This window comes from Meleagris gallopavo, chromosome 7 (assembly GCF_000146605.3).
Source record: "Meleagris gallopavo isolate NT-WF06-2002-E0010 breed Aviagen turkey brand Nicholas breeding stock chromosome 7, Turkey_5.1, whole genome shotgun sequence".
Classification (NCBI taxonomy): Eukaryota; Metazoa; Chordata; class Aves; order Galliformes; family Phasianidae; genus Meleagris; species Meleagris gallopavo.
The window spans coordinates 33,391,171-33,409,368 of record NC_015017.2 but is presented as its reverse complement, the minus strand read 5'-3'; the positions used below and the strand labels follow the sequence as shown (position 1 = coordinate 33,409,368).

The 18,198-nt window shown below is 38.4% G+C and overlaps 1 long non-coding RNA gene across 2 annotated transcripts; it reads right to left on the bottom strand.

Moving 5' to 3' along the window:
• Nucleotides 1-2,407: 2,407 nt before the first annotated feature.
• Nucleotides 2,408-18,129, bottom strand: LOC104911839. Of its 2 annotated transcripts, XR_004160392.1 has the most exons (5): nucleotides 16,842-18,129; nucleotides 15,944-16,169; nucleotides 15,316-15,400; nucleotides 6,058-7,208; nucleotides 2,408-3,174 (listed from the first exon to the last, which is right to left on the bottom strand). It is a non-coding gene; the product is annotated as an uncharacterized LOC104911839 (long non-coding RNA). The 2 variants fall into 2 exon arrangements; XR_004160391.1 differs by having other exon boundaries at nucleotides 2,408-7,208; nucleotides 16,842-18,118.
• Between the last annotated feature and the right edge of the window lie 69 nt (nucleotides 18,130-18,198).

Sequence of the window (18,198 nt, the reverse complement as noted above, 5' to 3'; positions counted from 1 at the left end):
GAGAAAACACTAATACAATGTGGGATCAGAGCTAGTGGCTCAGCTGCACTGAAATGAATCACCAATTTGGGTTCTGTCCTTCACCCTCAAGCTGGCAGGGGCTATGAGTGCTGATAAGGCAACGTACTCAGCTGGCACAGAACACCTCCCATTTCACTGTATCTCAGCTGTTCTCCAGTATGAGGTACATCCAACTTCCCATGACTGGGTTGGTGATTCAGCATGAGAGTTTCGTTGGTTGTGATGAAAGGGGAAGTCGAAGGTAGTGAAAAAAATAAGAGGAATCTTCATTTTTTGAGAGGGACAGATTTTGAGATGCGGTAATAGAGAACAGAAGGCAAAACATACTTTGCTGCAATAAAATGTTGCCCTTCACTTGTGAGCTTTCATGTGAGAACTTCACAGATGAGATTTGCAAAGGGGCTTACAAATAGATTGTATTTTTGCTAAATAAATGCTAACTAAAACTCACGTTCAAGCTGTAATACTACAAATTTAACATGAGAATATGTCACTGAAGCTGCTAACCTTGGCTATGTATACCCACAGAATAGAAATCCAGTGTTCTTTTAGATTATTATTATGTAGTTTCTAAGGGGTTATTTTCTCTCTCTCTCTCTTTTTGTCCTATGCTTGCCAAAAACAATCTCATAGTCCACAAAAACTTGAGTTTTTGCTTGTCACTCCACTCTGGAATGGCTGTAGGGACAAAAAGTGGTTAGTGTAAGTCATTGTCTGGCTCTGCCTTGTTTTAACATATTGACATTAAGAAAAAGTTGAAATCATATAGTAAAGCTTCAAACACACTACCACTCACATGGGAGACCCCATTGCAGCCTTCCAGTACTTAAAGGGACTTTATAAACAGGAAGGAGATGAACTTCTAATGCAGTCTGATCGTGACAGGACAAGGGGGATGGCTTTAAACTAAAAGAGGAAAAATTTTAGATTAGATACTAGGAGAAAGCTCTTTACTCAGAGGATGGTGAGGCCCTAGCATTGCTGCTCAGAGAGGCTGTTGTACCCCATCCCTGGAGGTGCTTAGGGTCAGGTGATGAATCCTGAATAGCTTGAGCTGGTAGGAGGCAACCAGCCCATGGCAGGGGGATTAGAACTAGATGATCTTTAAGATCTCTTCTGACCTAAGCCATTCTATGATAAGCTACCTCTATGCCATATCATCAAGGGCAACAAGTAGGTAGCACTACTTATGCTGTTGAAAAGCTGATGTCTGAAATTTTTGGTGGTTGTTTGTGCAAGATGGACCCAGAAAAGGTAAAACAGCTTCTGTCCTCAGATGAACAGCCAAGCTTGCGTGTCTGAAACCTGTCTGCCCATACAATTATATTTCTGTAATTTTCACAGTTCAAAATTGAATATTGAGACTCTCTTCTGCATAACTGCCTCCAGAGAAAAATCTAACTTGATACTGTAAAGTATGTGTGTGTAGATGTGGATCTGTATAAGTGCTCCTTATACATTTATTTGAAAGAAGGTGGTTAAGATTTGCCATTCTAAAAGTAGTTGCCATTGCTCAGGAAGAATGAAGGGGGCTGCCTGTATCACACTTAACTATCCTGCTCTAAGGAGGGAAAGAAACATAGCAATGATCTGTTAAAAGTTGGAAAGTTTGTAAAGAAATGATCCCACGCTTTCTAGCAGCAGCAGCTGTGTTGCAGCATAGAGCGATGTACCGGTTGTCTGATTGATTGGTTTTCCTTCTACCACTATTACTTCTTGGCAGCCAACCTAATGTAATTACGCATGTTTTCCTGCAACAAGCAAACACTTTATGTGGTTGAGGAAACAGCTGCAGTGCACTGAGGAGCTCATTTGCATAAATATGAAAGTATAGTCACAGAATTACAAAATTACATATCGTATGGAGTTACCTGTTAATGTCAAGGATTATAAATACCTGTAGAGATGATAAATACCTAAAATGCTCTTTTATTTAAAATGAATGTATATTTAACCATTTTTCATCTGACTATTTAGAAATACGACTGTTCAGCCTAAAAATAAGTTCTAATGCAACTCTGAGCTGGAGGAGCATGGGGAAACCTTCAGAAAAGGATACCAAAGCAATTAAGGTCTTTCTCATTTCTTTGAAACTTAAACCAGGCTCTTTGTTTTTAAATTCTCAAATCGGTTTCTAAATGAATCAAGCAAAAATCCACGTGTGAACTGCCTCACATTTTATCACAGAAAACAAATCTAGGAATTGCAGTAATCAGCAAGTCATTAATACACGACCAGGGATATTTGCTGAGTAGTTCTATGAGTTCTGAGAACTTCTTACCAAGGAAAAAAACAAAAAATAGAAAAACCAAGCTTGTGTCAGCACAAGAATCTGTGCAGATGTGTCAAAAGAACAGATTCAGTGCAGCTACATTTAAAAGGCTTTTTCAGTCCTTTATTTGTTTCATACTGTGACCACACTTGTGCTTTACAAGAGAGATTGCAATACAAAGCAAAGATAGAAGACAAATTTTGGAGACTATGGACTCTGCATCAGCCTATACTACCCAAAATTATACATGGAGTTACAGCATCTCACTGTGACAGCTGAATTCTTGTCACATGCAGGAACATCTCCTGAAGGAAATGCAGCTGCAGTAGTCTTTAGCCCACTGCTTTGGTAGAAACTAGACAAAAGATTTGGGCTACGAGGCTGTACACATTGGCTGTAAGCTGCACACGCTTCTGCACTTGGTACCAACAGCCGTAAGATCTCTCTGCTTGTGAACCCAGAATCCTGTGTGCTAAGAGCACAGTCAGCAGAGCACGATGCTGACATGGGGAGATGGCTCCAGCTGAAGCTCTATGTGCTGTCCCCACAGAAGTACATTGCTTTGAATTCTTGGGTTCTTTTATGCAGATGTCATTGACACGGTTTGTTTCAGCTGACAGATTCTGTTGCAGAGTTTGTTCAGTTTTGCATGAAGTAAGATCAAGAGAATGCACAGAGTGTCCTAGCAGGATGATGAAATGAACTCCAGCTCATCCACTCTTTACATTTCAAAATACGTTGCCACTTTTTCCTCCAGTAGTTCACTCTGCCCGCTTGCTGGGCTTTCTGCCAAACCAGCACAGGTTCGTGAGTGACAGAGGAAGAAGGCAAGAGAGGGTACCAGCCCTCCTGTTGCAAAACCAGCCTGCTCAGATGTCTGCCTGCAACAGTGAATCGTAACATATCCTGAGTCCAAAGGGACCCATAAGGATCTTCAGTTTTTCAAGTTTAGATTGGAAGTTAGAATTGGAGGTTAGTCACAATGAATGCCATGATTATTTGTATTTACAAAGCACTTCAAACACATACTTGGGGAAAATGCTTTCTTTAGAGGCGTATACCAGCAGCAGAAGTTTCTCTGCTCTCTTTACCAGCTCAGGCATTGTCCAGGGGCATGGCTTGACTGTAGTCAAATACAGTTGCATCAGTTTAAATGCAGCGTGGCCGTGGCCATGCTGGACAATCACTACAAAAATACATCCTGCAACTAACAGTTACAATCTCCCTCCTTAAAAGCGCTATCTGCTTGGATCAAAATTTTAAGATCCCTGCTGTCAGCTTACCTGTATTCCCAATTGCCTGCAGAGCCTTAATGGGGAAGGGAGGGAGTGTTGGAGGTTTTGTGTGGCAGGAAGCATTCTCAAAGCCTGCTGATCCTCATTTGTTTGCTTTGATATTTAGATGCCTTCAGGAACTAATAGAATTTCATAACAAAACAGTTTCCCTGAAGTAAATTGCATTTTTCTTGGACATTAGGCTGGGACCAGTGCTTTTGCGAGTGACTGGTTTGTGAGATTTTCAGGATTGAGAAGAGTGAGTAAATGCTGAAAATCCCTGTTTTGTACTGGCGAGTCACTGAGATGAACTGGAAACCTGCATTGAGAGACCAGGTTTGGTTTGGGGCTGAAAGAGGTTTTGTAGCAGGTAGACTGGAACTGTTAGCTATCAATAATAAGCTAAAAAGAACTAGTAGAGCAAAAGGCTAAAAACAATTTGGAACTAAAGAACAGAGAGCCAGTGGCAAATGGAAGATATATTAGTTGAAATAATGTATATGGAGGTAAATGAAGTGGCATTACTTAGCATAATGCCAGTGTGGACAAATCAAATGTACCTATAATGAGGAAAGACGAGTGAGGTAGTAGCGATTCTCTTGGTGCTCAAAAAGGGGAGCAGAAATCTGTATGTGTATTCAAATAGCATCAATCTATTGAATATGCCTCCTGGGTGCTCTTACGGCTCTTACAAGCTGAAAGAAAGTGTATCTGGCTGCAGAAGAGGTTGCTTACGCTTTTCAGATGATCTTGCTGAGACGAATAAACAAATAGGGCTGGGAGTATGGAAATAATAGGTTGGTAGGGTCTTCTTGGAATTTAAAGAAGTGTATTATTCACTGTGGAAAGGCTGTGCCTGAGAATTGATGGAACCCTGCAGACTTCCTATAAAGATTGGATATATATGAAAGAACGATAACATATGAGAACTGAAACTGAAAAAGCGTGCTGGTTTAAAGTGAGGCTGGAAATGCAACAGGGTTGTGTCTTGTCCTCCAAGTTGTTTGAAACTCTCAAGCATAAGCTTCTTAACATTTACTGGAAGAAGACATGCTAAAGATTACCAGCCTGAAGGTATTAGGGTATGCAAGGCATTAGGAATGGTAATTATCATGACCTCATACAAAAATAATCATTTAATAACACAGCTGATTTCCAGAACCCTAGCAGTGTGCTGTCAGTGTAGAAGATACAATATGAAAATTTCCTGAAGCGGGAAATGTCTTCAAGTTAAGAACCTATAAAGGAAGGGAGCTTTGGAAAACAAAATGGCAAACATTCAGGTTCCATAAAAAGGCAACAAAGTTCAGTAAAAGATGCTTAAAAGAACCCATAGGCAGGCATTCAAATTTTCAAGAGTGAAGCGTTAACAGTAAGCTCACAAACAGAGCAGGCCAGGGTTTTCATAATACGGGAGAACATCAGTTCCCATTGGACCAGTACATTTCTGGTATCTTTTCAGGTCAGCTAATTTCTAATTAGGTTCACAAATGTGAATGCAGAATTCTAATTTTAGATATATTCATGTTTGAAAAACGGGACTTAATCCATACAGTTACTTAATATGTCTGTTTTGTTATCTTGTTTATTACTTTGCTTTCTGAGATCTCATTAATTTTCTGGTTAGCATCAATTCTGGCAGCATTTCCAGGACAAAATATAAACTGTACAGCAGCAGTGGTGTAAGATGTCTAATAATTCACTGTGCAGTTTGACAGTAATTATTCATAGCTCCAGCATTTACAACTTGATAGCCTATTGTAACCATATTGTTAAAAAGGTTCTTAAGTAAACAAAGCAATCATAGTGAATTTACATAACGGGTAGTAACTACGTACACTTAATTTTTAATTTAAATGTAACAACACTTGGAGTACCTCTGAAATCATTCATGAAAAGACAATGAAAAGTAATGAATGCTATTAATTTTGTGCCGGAGACTATTTTTAGTCTGTGTTCCCCACTATCACATGAAAATTGTTTCTGAGAATGGGAACCAGATTCTAGGTTCATATTTATGCAGCAGACATATTTCTAATGAGGCGACACATTTCCAGGTAAGGCAATAATTTCATGGAAACTTTTAACAGCTGACTTTAAAAGCGTAGATTTTGTTTTTTCATGTCTAATTTACCTCAACCACATAGGATAAAGTTGATGGAAAAGTCAGATGATGTATTGTTGAGTAAGACATACAATTTTACATGCCTACATTGAAATTCTTCACCTTTTCTAAACTAACATACAAGCAGTGTCTTTTTATCTTTTCTGAGTGCAATACTAAGCTAGAAATGAATTATGCAAGGTGTGGGTTTATCGGGGGGGGGAAGGCAGTTGCTTGTGATTTCTTAAACAAAAAGCAAGGCATGCTGTAATATAATAGAAGGCATAACAAGATGGAAAGGCAGCAAGGTCTTAGGCTGTAGCAAGTGAGGATCTGCTCAGATGAAATAACAGTAGGCACAGAAATAAGAGAAAGAAGCTGCTTACCTTTAGAAGGCCTATAAAGCCCTCAAAAGTATGCAGAGAGCTCCAGATGAAACACCCTCACCTCTGCTGCCAGCCCTCAAATGAGGTCTGGTAAGGGCTGGATCCAGGATCTTCCAGTCATTCAGGTACATTGCATGCACCTGAGCTCCCCTGGGTCGGTCCTGCCTTCCCACCAGGTGCTCAACCATTGCTTTAAGCTGTGACTCAGCATTTCCACTACACACACACAACATTCTCACACTACCCCATAAGCAGTCACATTTCAGTAAGTTAGATAGGTACAGAATTATGTAATTGCATATTGGGTCACACCTTGTAATAATCATTTCAGAAATTATTTCCATGTGTTTTTTGCTGTCTTCCAACTCTTGCATATTACTGGTAGGCCACCAAGAGCTGTGGTAGCTGCTCTTTTAGATTCATTTTATTTTAGAGCTCAATCTGGTTATGTCTGTTAGCATTGTACATGAATTTCCCCATGTATCCTTGCAGGGTAGTAAGGTTTCTGAAGCTTTTACACCACACTATTGTTCTCTGGGAGACCTTTTTTTTCTGAGGATACTTTTTTGTACGTTGAAAAAAAACTTCTTTATAGTTTCCATTATTCACTGGATTTTCCATTTAGCGCCGACATCAGCTGAGGCCTGTGAGAATTCCCAGTGCATAACAACATCTTGTTGAGTGGCAGCAGTTCTGAAGGTGCTGTGTCAGAAATGCTGTTCGCAAGTAGAAAACTGCAATTGCGTTTTTTATAAAAACGGAAATTTAGATTTCCTTAGAGTTTTTTTTCTAATCTGTATTTTTTGGTCTCCCCACTTTATACCTGAAGATCAATAATATATGTGGTGCCAAAGGGTACGTTTCTTTATGTTATAAAACATCTCACTAGCTGTCATTTCCAAGCTGCTAGTCTGCAATGCCAAGCTGAGTAGATTCTCTCTTTAAATGTCACTGACATTTTTTGTTGCTTTTTTTTTTTTTTTTAATATCTTGACAGCTAACTTCTCTTTGTAAGTGTCTCTTCATTCATTTAATACTCATATTTCTGTATAGCTTATCATTTTCCACATAAAGACTGGAGTGCTGTATTCCTCTCTCTCCTCCCAGGTAGAGAAATCCCACGGTATGTTTGAGACATCAGAAGTAGGCTGCTGAAACAATAAAAACATGGAAGTGGTGTTCAAGTAGTGTTTTAGGATGGTTACTACTAACTCGATAATTAATTTAATGTAAGTTTTTTAAATCTGTCATTTAATCAGTTTCTAAAGTCATGAATCAGGCTACTAATGTCAGTAACAAAACGAAAACAGAAATGCAGAGGTGAAAAAGCTAACTTCACCTCCTTATTTAACTATAGATTGTTAACTGGGATTCTAACTAGGATCCTTTGCTTTATGTTATTTTCCCCTGATAACAGGGAAAAACAAAAACATTCTATTCTCATCCCATTCTTCTCAGTTAGAGATGGCCATATGACAGGACACAGCTAGGAGAAGAAAGGAAGAGTAATAGGTGACTAAGGTGTGAAATTCCTATAGCTGATCTACTTCTGCTAAAATTCTTCTCCTTCAGATGACTTTTAATAGGTCCCTGGTGTTTGCTTGAACCTTTCTAGCCACGGATGGCAGAAACTCTTACCAATGAGTGAAGTGCAAATGGCTGGCTCATGACAGGGAGAATTTCTTGTAATTCTAGTTGCTAACTTCTTGCAAACTGGTTCTTGTTCCAAAAAAAGTGAAAAAGCTACTACATCAACCAACCTTGGATTTCATTCTGTCCATCCTAGTTAATGGATCTTTTATGAGAAATATCTTAACCCTGAATCTTGCTTAATTTATGCTACAAACATATTAATCCTTTCCAAAATATTGCTCAAGTCAGATAGATTTTGTTGGCGGTGAGGAGGAAGGGAGAGTTGCTCTCTTGTGAAGACATATTCTTAAAACAAACTTGTGTGAGTCAAATAAGTGCAGTTGAATAGATCCCACTTCAGAAGTAGATCTACTCATCATTATTCCGTGGACACACTTCCTTAGCCTGAAAGTACTTGTTACCTTTCCTTCTGTTCTGAAATCGTAACAACTGTTTTATATCTGTTGGATTTTTTAATTTAATTGGAAAACCACTCTTTATAAAAACAGTGACTGCTAAAATAGTGGTTATACTCTTTCTTTTACATTGGCATTTTGATTTTTCTTAATTTTAAGTAGCTCAAATAATGAGAAAACATTGAAAATGAGAACAGCAAAAAATACTTCTATCATATCTGTCTATGAAGTCGGTGGTTATATTATATGTCCTGTATGACTTGAGGTTGTTGAAGGTTGTTTTAAGAGGACTAGAACCTGAGAGAAATGGTCATTTTACCCAGTGATATTATTTAAGAATATTTGGAATAATGTATTAAAGCAAGTAGCGTTAACTCTGCATTCAATTTCTGTAAAGTTCAGGTAAAACTATTTTAGGATATCTAGAATTTAAAAGAATTTGTGGTCTTGCAGCAGTGTAGAAAATACAGTTAGTTTTGTCTTCTTGACTGGATTTTTTTTTTTTTAAGCCTCAGTGTTTTAATCAGATGTACAAATTTCTCTGTAACCTGGCATCTGAAACAGTTTTCTTTAAAAAATGTGTTGCAGGGTAACAACCCAACAGTGTGTGAGGAGGGGCAAGGTAAGTAAGAAATTAATTTCATGGAAAAGTGAAATAAATTCTTCTGGTATAGCCTGAATAATTATCTGGTTAGAAAATTCTCTGTTGATTTGAGCAGATTTAGCTTTGGACATAAAGACAGCTGCCTAGGACTGAGAATCTCTGCTATAAACTGGGAAAATGGATTTTATGTAGGCTTGATTTGGATTGGCTCAGCAGTAGTGGTGGTCCTCTGGGCACATGTCCCCTGACTGGCTCTGACTACCAAAAATGAATGACCTCTTGGGTCACCAAATCAGGCATCCAGTTGTGCTACAGCAATCAAGGTCTGCACCCCTTTGCATCAAACTGCTCTCCTGGAGGGACGCTGAAGACAGAAGGAGCCCTGGAGCAGAAGCAAACACTTCTAAGAACTCCACAAAAAATACTCTACAAAGACTAGTTTGTTGATTGCTTTTGTACTACTCACAGTACACTGACCTGGAGAAGTTACAAACCGAAGAACACAACATTCTTCAAAACAAACTTCATACACTACTTCCCCTGTCTCTCTTCTTAAAGTCAGAACACGTGTTCTGGTGAGGACCTGGAAGAAATGCACAGTCTTTACAATTTTTTGGTCTTAAGGAAACTCTTCCTTGAACCTATATGAAGACTTACTGAAGTAACAGCACGAGACTTGAGAATACAAAAATCTTGATACCTATGCCTGAGAAACACATCTGCAGTAATTTAGGATAGGGCTTTCTAGTCTGAATCTGTTGTGTTGCGTATCTTAGCTTGCACACAGAACTTGTTCCAATAGATCATTTTTGTTACTGTGCTCACAACAAAACTGTTCTATCATCTGTCTGTTTTGACTCTCAAAGATGAGTCAGACAACACCCACACGTATACTTAAATAAGACCTACTGCTGTGAACAGATCTGGACCATCCATTTAGAGAAAAAAACTAGACTCCCTAAAGGAGGCTGACAAACTAGCCAGGCAACTGATTATGCACACAGAGTAATTTCAATGGCTAATCAAACGAATGAATTCTTGCTTGATTACATCTCAGTTTTGTATCAGCTAATCATGAAACCAGAAAATACACTAATGGATGCTGGTTTCTTACAGCACCTGTTCACAGGTACAATTGCTGTAATTTGGGAAGAAGAAGGGAGGGGGCAGCACTAATTTCTTAATCAAGAGCTGAGAAGCAAGCTCTAACATTCTCAGGGCAATTGGATGTTTTCCTTTAGAAGAAAACTAGAAGAACTTTTCCAGGATACTTGCAAGGATCACTTCCCTACATCCCACTGCATTGTTTTTTTTTTTTAAAAAAACACATACATGTTGCTCCTCAAGAAACTTTCTGTATCACATGACAAAAAGAGAAATTCATAGGAATTCTTAGAAAAATAAGGGAATATAACTTTTTTCCCATTCCTCAGATTGCTTTTCATATTCACTGCCCAACAGATGTTAGCAGAAGCAGGAAAACTCCGTGTAGGAAAACAGAATGGTTTTATAGCGTGTGCTTGCACCTATCCACATTTTGAGAAACTTTAATATCAACTATAAGATAACTTATAATCTTTATATGAGAGATACTTCTAAATGCCCTCCACCAAGATCTATGACTTAAGACGTAGCAAAAATCTCTGGGGATGATTTTAGTGCTTTGAGAAAGTCTCATTGTATTAGATAAGAGCACATGAAGCAGCAATATCTGCCCCAGAGAGCTTGCTTTGCAAACCCAGGTAGATGTTATTTTCATATAAAATATAGCAAAGGGATAATGTTAGAGGAAAAAAAGAGATAAAGAACATTGGGTTCTGCTTCTAACATTACATAGAACAAACAGTTCTCCATTGCATGGAGACAAGTTTTTGTAGTAAATTATGAATGAGATCTGACATCTTCCATAATGAATCCCACAAAACAAAATAATTCTGCCTCCTGTAAACTATCCCATGAGAACCAGACCAAAAAAAGGCAGGCCTCGATTCCTCAAAGGTAGCACCAATGCTCATACACCTTCTCGTGCTCCATAGCCTCACAATTTCACTGGTGTCAGGATTGCTGTGCTGATCTATTGGGCTATTACACATTAGCTGAAACGACTGTTAACAGAGCACAGTATTTGCAGAACGTCATTAAAACATCTGCCAATCAATACTCTCCATTTCTTTGAAGAACTCATTAGTGTTGCTTACCTACACAGTATCTCCAAAGTCTAAGAGGATAAAACAGGGACCAAGGGTAGCTGGATTAGTAGTATTAAGCCATAGTCAATCTATTGCATGCATTTTAAAAGTTTCTGTAAAAGTGGAACACTAGAATCTCTGCTGTGTAAATGCAGTGTAGATGCATTCAAGTTGGCAGAACAGTGATGATCTACACAGGCTAAGGACCGTCTCCAAGTCTTCCAGTAACTGCTACTTTAAATGGTAGCTTTTGATCTGTCTTTTAACATACTAAGCCACCAGACGGATTGCATTTAAATTATCAGTGACGATCAATACGTAAGATATATAATAAATCTCTTGTAAACACCATTCAGCTGAACTTCCTGTACTGACATAAAATACATTCATCTTGAATCTTCTTTAACTTTTCATACAAGCTTATAACTGGTGGAAAAATGAATAGTCTTTGAAAGGACATAGATAAACACTCCATTAGAAAGGCAGGATGTTACCATTTGTCATTTCATTGTTCATATAAAATCTGTCTAGAAATAAAAATAAATATATCATCTGAAGCGTCCAAAGTTACTGAGGGTAAAGCCAAGTTGCCAGAATCACATCAGGTGTTTTGTTTAGGATTTTTTCCTACTCCAGGCTTAACAGAAGAGGATGAAGTGCTTGTCCTGCAGGGAACCAACACTTTCTCAAAGAGGCTAAGTAAATTCCTGATCTCTTTCAGAGGCATTAGAGAAATCCTGGTACTTCAGAACAGAATCTTGGCATTTCTTGGGGTCTTTACACCGTATGAGTAGAATGTTTGCAGTTATAAGAAGTTTACTTGTTTTAATTTTTTTTTAATTTGTGAGATGAGTTAAAGGTTAAGCATCTATGGTAGATTTTCACTATGAAAAAGTAGTAATGCTGTTCTGTAAGAATTTCAGAGATCTAGGAAGGATATTTCTGTACTGTTATAGTACTGCCTTCACAGTAGACCCTACTTCATTTTGGTCTTTTGCCTGTATACTTGAAGGCACTGATTTATGTGATGTTAAAACTGGTTCTCACAATCATGCTTTGCACATTAATACAGAATCTGGAAGAAGCACCAGGAGATGAGAATGATCGTTGGCTATGAATTCAATAGACCTGATGTCCATGAGCATCCTCAGTTGGCTCCTTGTAGAGGAAATCATCCATTAGCATACTGACTGAATTATTTGCCTTACTCAGTGCCTAGCAAATGGCAGTCATGGGCCAAAGCCCTCTGTGCTATCTGTTCTGTTAAAAAAAAAAAAAGAAAATATTTCGGTTGCCACCACTACCAGAACTTACATCCAAAGTATAAGACAGGAGACAACAAATGGAGATGGACAGATGGTGAAGGGCAAAGTATCTACCAAACAATTGATGATCATGAAGGCAAATGGTATCAGCGTACCAGCTGCCTAACATTTGTCCTTCATAGGTGTTGAGCCAAGGAATGGTGTAAGGAATGATTTTGAAGGATGATGGGATAGTTCTGTGGAGGCTTTAGGAAAAGCCATTCTAAGTGAGTATGTCAGCAGGGAAGACTTTATCATGAAACCCTCCAGAAAGGCAGGAGTTGACATCTGCAGTGAAAGAAAGGCTATGAAGGGTATGGAGATGGGGAAATGTTAATTATAAGCGTACATGTAATGTAATGTTACATGCAATGTAAATTATATTTAAGTGAACCTGTGAAAGGGTGCAGAAGTGAGCGACAGCACAAGAAACTTGACTTAAGGTGTAGATATAAATGAGGCTAGACTTACACTTACAAAACAAAGATTGTAATAAATTGCTAAAAGCCTGAATGTTTTTAGATTGTTATTAGAAATAGTTTCACAGCTTTTGTACAGAAAGAATCAGTAAGGCTTTAACAAATCTTAGGATCCCCTTCCCTGCACTCAAACCCAAAACATCAATAAGAGTCAAAAAAAAAAAAAAGGAGTACCAGGGTTACATCTAATGGAGGAAGGAGGCTAACATCAGGCTTTCAGTCATGTTTTGTGAAACATAACGACTAAACATTTGTGAAGAGATGTCAGAGAGAAAAGTCAATGTTTTGTCATCGTGTGGTGATTTCCGTGCTACCTGGATTGGAGTCTATATAAAGACATCTATTGAGTTTTCCTCACAGATGCAATTACCGTCTAGAAAAGGCAAAAGTGACAAAGGTCAGTTGTTAGGGAAACCCCTGGAAGCTGGAGACCTGAGTAGATGAACCCTTGAATAGACACCGAGTGACCAGAAAACAGCAATGGCTGTCGATGGAGTTAGGACTTCACAGAATGAAGTAACTTACACTGCAGTTGGCTAAGTCAGGAAACTCCCTTGACAATCAAATGACTCCACTGGGAGAACTTGGCCTTGCACAGATGATGTGGTTTTTTTTTTTTTGTAGTAATCTTTACTCTCCATCACTTTTTTTTTTTTTTAATTGAGACCACATATCAGCTTTAACTGCAGCTGCTCACCCTTCTCAGAGGTGTTTTGGGAGTGGAATAGATTAAGGATTTAAACACAGGTGATAGCAGCATTGCTTGGAATAAGCAGAAATGTAATATTTATAACAAGCATATCAGCCTTTGGGTGGATAAGTGCTTCATAAAATTCAGTGCAGCATAATGTGAAGTAATGTAACCAACTCCTAAAAGAATAAGCATAAAAGTTGCAGTCTAAGTAGGAACACAACATATGAATTCATACTAAGAAGAGAACCTAGAAGGGACTGTGGATAGTGGAGTAAACCATTAGCACCCTTTCCTGCTAACAATAACAGAGATGAAAAAGAGCAAACAAGTTTCTGAAATACAGCTCTGGCAGCAGGGCACAAAGCTGCAGAAATTAATCAGGCACACTACCAATCTCATTAGAAAACAGTGCTCAATTTCAGCCACTTCATTACAGGAAGACACTCAAAACCTACAGCAGGGGACTGCCCAAGGTGTGTTAGTAACCAAGACGTGATTCATGAAGAAATGTTGGACATATTTGTCTCCTGTGTCTAAGAAAAGAGATAAACAGAGGATTCTTGCAGAAGTATGCAAGATCCTGAACAAACAGGAACAGATCAAAACTAAAATAGTTATGTCACGTGAAAACTTAAAATGAAAGCTCCGGGATTAATGTTAAGGAAGACTATTCACACAGCTTTTCTAGAAGGAAAACACAGTTCTTCACAAACAGTGAAAAAGGAAAGAACAGTTTTATGAGCTCACTTGAAAACTAGAAATAGTTGAAGTGATTATAGATGTGTAGAAGAGGTTAAGATTCTTCATCTTTGTTTTTAAAAAGAATCATGAACCAAGTTTCAGTTCTTAAATTGACTACATATTAATAAAGAAACCTCATGCAATAGATAGATATGAACAAATCTCCATCAAGTAGGCACTTAATTGTCTGAAGACAAAGTTTTAATGTCAGCTACAAGAGAAAATTTGATCCGTCTGTCCAAAGAGAGAAAAGTATAAAGAAAAAAATATATAACAAGATATCAGGTTCTAAATACCTTAGAACTACGAGGGTTCACAGCATAAGCAGCTGAGCTTCTTTATGTGGACTAGTCTTTTAAAAATAAATCAGACTGGAGCTTTTCTTCTGAGATGTAATAGGAAAAATAGCCTACATACTGAACCTGAAGACAAAATTAATTTAAGTATGATATGACCGCCTAGATGTCATTTCTTCAGCTTAGTTCCTCACTTGCAGGCTTGTACAAATGCCTCCAGCTGGCTAGAGGTATTAGGTTTTATTTGATTTCAGACCTGCACTTTGCTCAGCTTACCTTCTCTATTGATTTATAGTGACGTTGAGCATCCTCCCAGAACAATGAAGGGAGGGAATCCTTATACATGGGCACCTCTTCCACAGAGAACGATGTGGCTACATCAATATTGCTGCTCTACCTCTTATCCTTAGCCAATGAGCCTTTTTTTTTTCCCCCCCTTAAGCGAGGTATAACAAAAAGGTACAGAAGAATGACAGAGGTAGTGAGATGCATTACCTCAGAGTTTCAGATGGAAAATTTAGAGCAACTGTGCAAAATAAAAAAAAAAGGAATTATACTGTGGTGCACTCATGTGAGAGGCGCCCACACTGATTCTGTTAACTCTTACTGAGATGATATATCCTCTTCACATCAATGGGACAGATAAGAACACTTCTTTGTACTTTATCCCATAAGATTTCCTTAAGTGCTTTCAAACCTTTTCTTCGCAGGCTGGTGTAAGTTTTTTTTTAATTACTGATGACATTATTTAACCTTTTAGTTTTGATGCAGCCAAACAGTCTTTATCACCTGTACCAGAATCACGGTGAAATATGCTGTTATTATTCAGATCCTGGTTATCAAAACATTGGACTGTACCACATGCAGTATTTTTGCAGATATCCACGGTGACAATGAACTTACATGGGGAATGTCTTCAGTGTAGTCTTAAATGGCAGCAAGTACCAGGTTTTTATTAATTTTGTTAGTCACTTGTTGACCATTAGTTCTGAAAAACAAGAGTGTCGTTAAAGTTTAAAAGTGATACGAAGATGACTTGCTAAGAAACAAACAGACAAAAGGCAAAAAAACCCACCCTTGTTCTTGGAAGAAAAATATTTGAATCGTTATTTTTTCTGGTAGTCTCAATTTGTATAGTAATGTCTGCAGAAGAACCGATGCACCACGAGGGAATCCTCTAATCACATGTGCAAATGTGCAGATTTAACTGAAAACACAAACATCTAAATATTTTTGTAGCATATTTTGTGCATAAAAACATCGCCACAATTTATTTATTTTTTTCTTTAAAGTTTTAAACCGCTATGTCATTGCTTACTTGCAGGTGAAATACGAAATTCCAGCATTTGGCTTCTGCTCAGCCCCTCAGCCCTGAACGGCTGCCTCCCTATCTTCTCTTCTTTGTTGACACTGCCAAGAATTGGACCATTTACACTGATGCTTTTGTTTACGTGAAGTGGTTGTATTCCTAGCCAAGTGCTATCAACAAGCCGATGAGTTTGACTCCCGCTATTTAGTCAAGCATCCTTACCTCCTTGGCACGCATTTGTCTGGAGCTATCTCCAAAAGTCACACATCCTTTGTGTTCCCAAAGATCCACCAATCAGTCAGGCATTAACCACTGTGCCTGAGGCTCCCACAGACCAGATCACTGCTCTTTCCTTTCTCCTGGGAGATCTAGACACAGAACTTCAGTTCTCAGCTCTATCACGGTTTTGTGACACTGGGCAATTCAAGGAACTTCTCAGTGTTACCATCTATCAAATACATATAATGCATTCTTAACGTTCCAAGATTTTTATATTTGCAATATCCTCTAACATCTTTACGCAGGATAGGGGCTATACAATGAAATATGCTCTAAAACTATTTTTTTTTTTCTTATACAGAAAAGTAGTAAGATGCTACATTACTCACAGGTCCAATTTTAAATTTAAATATAACATCATTTGATTTTACTTCACAATCAGGTAAATTAATGAGAGAGAACCAAACAATATGGTATAATTACATCTGGAAATTATTCCTTCTGTCCTTCAAGTGTTCTTTTTGTTTAAGATACTGAAATTTGGTTTCTAAACATAAAACACAGTAACATCTGGTACTAATTGCTGGTTTAAATAAGATAGACAGATCTTCAAGTACTTCATGCTTTTGAAAGGAAACTTTTAGTAGGATATTCTGAGTCAAAGGTTACAAAAAAAAAAAAATGATGCCATTAAAAATAGCTACTACATCTAAATGATATTTCATGTTAAAAATTCCGCAAAGTATAGTTGCATTAACTTAGTTCATTTGCAAAGAAGAACCAGTTTGTATGCCTTTTAGATTTTCCATTTGCATGACAAAAGAATGCAATAACAGTGCCTTCCAACGGGATAAAAGCACTACAGAGCAATAGCAAGAAATAAAAAAGTAAAATAGCTTACCTCTTCCAACAACTCATGGCTCAAGAGAAGTGCCATCTGTTTGGAGAGAAGTTACTACCTCGGTTGCTAACTCTTAAATGAGGGTGAGGAGGGGTGGATCCAGGCTCCACCCCTTCTGGTCATTCAGCTGCATTGCTTGCACTTGAGCTTCTGGGAGCTTCTTACCTGGTGTTCAACCATTGGTTCAGGCTGTGACCTGGCAGTTCCACTGCACCGTTGTTTATGACTGCATATGAACTTAGTGTAAGTGAAGGTTAGAACAGTTTAAACCAGGACTCACTTTTACATATTCTCTTACACAAATTTCTTCATATGCTTTGAAATAAACTGTAGGAAAAAAAAAAATAAATGAGTAAGGGTGCTCCACCCCTTCACCTGTTCTGTGTTCTATGAGAAAAGTAGATGTGAAGTGTTACTGTCTGGCATTAAAGGCATGTGACTAGTGCAGTGACTTGTGAAAACTTGTCCTTACCAGTGGGCCAGGACTCCTCAAAAACCACGGACAAGCTGAAAGTAAACTTTTACTGACATCCTTTTCGTGTCGATAGTTGTCAGGCCTTGAGGGCACCCAAAGGCCTATACCCTCCCACTTCACCTGGGGTCTCACCCACACCCCTGCCCCTGAATGAAGGGACTCCTTTTCAGGTCTTTCCTGAGCTGTGTTCAGCTATCCTGTCCTACCTCCAAGATGGGCCTTGTGTCCTGCTGCACTGCATCCTGGTGTGCTGGATAGATGCTATGGAAGTATTTTACTGCTTGTCTACAGCTTGTGTCTTTGGGCCTGTCTCCTGGATGGACTTGGTGCTTGTGTAGTGACCTTGTCTCCTGAACCACTTATGACTGTGAAAACAGCAATCTTCAACAGCAGGGAAGGCTCTACAAGCTCTGCATCTAAGGAAAAATATAGCAATTGAACATCACTAAGGTAATCAGTGATAACTTTGTCTGTCAACAGACGCTAATTTTGTCCATCTCTCTTCTCCCACTCCAGGAATTTATCAAACTTGCAGCTTAATTTGGTTATGGGACGTAGCGTCTTTAGTTGTCTTAGTCTGACACCTGCTGCTTTCTTGTTCCCTAGATCTTACACTGGAGAATACATATAAAAGCTTTTCCCTTCTCTGCTCTGTTTTTCTCTCCTCTCTCTTCTGGAGCAGAACTTTGGGTCTGACTCTTCCCTTTTACGCTGGATTATTATAATTATGCTACCTAATTCCACTGACTGTGAAGATGCCTCGTTCCTGGGTTTTAACTCAGAAAAGAGTTTAAGCATATGCCAAGCTCTGAGCATGCAAGGAAATCCCACACATTTGAGTATTCTTGAAAAATAATTAATTGTATGTAAATAATTGTTTGC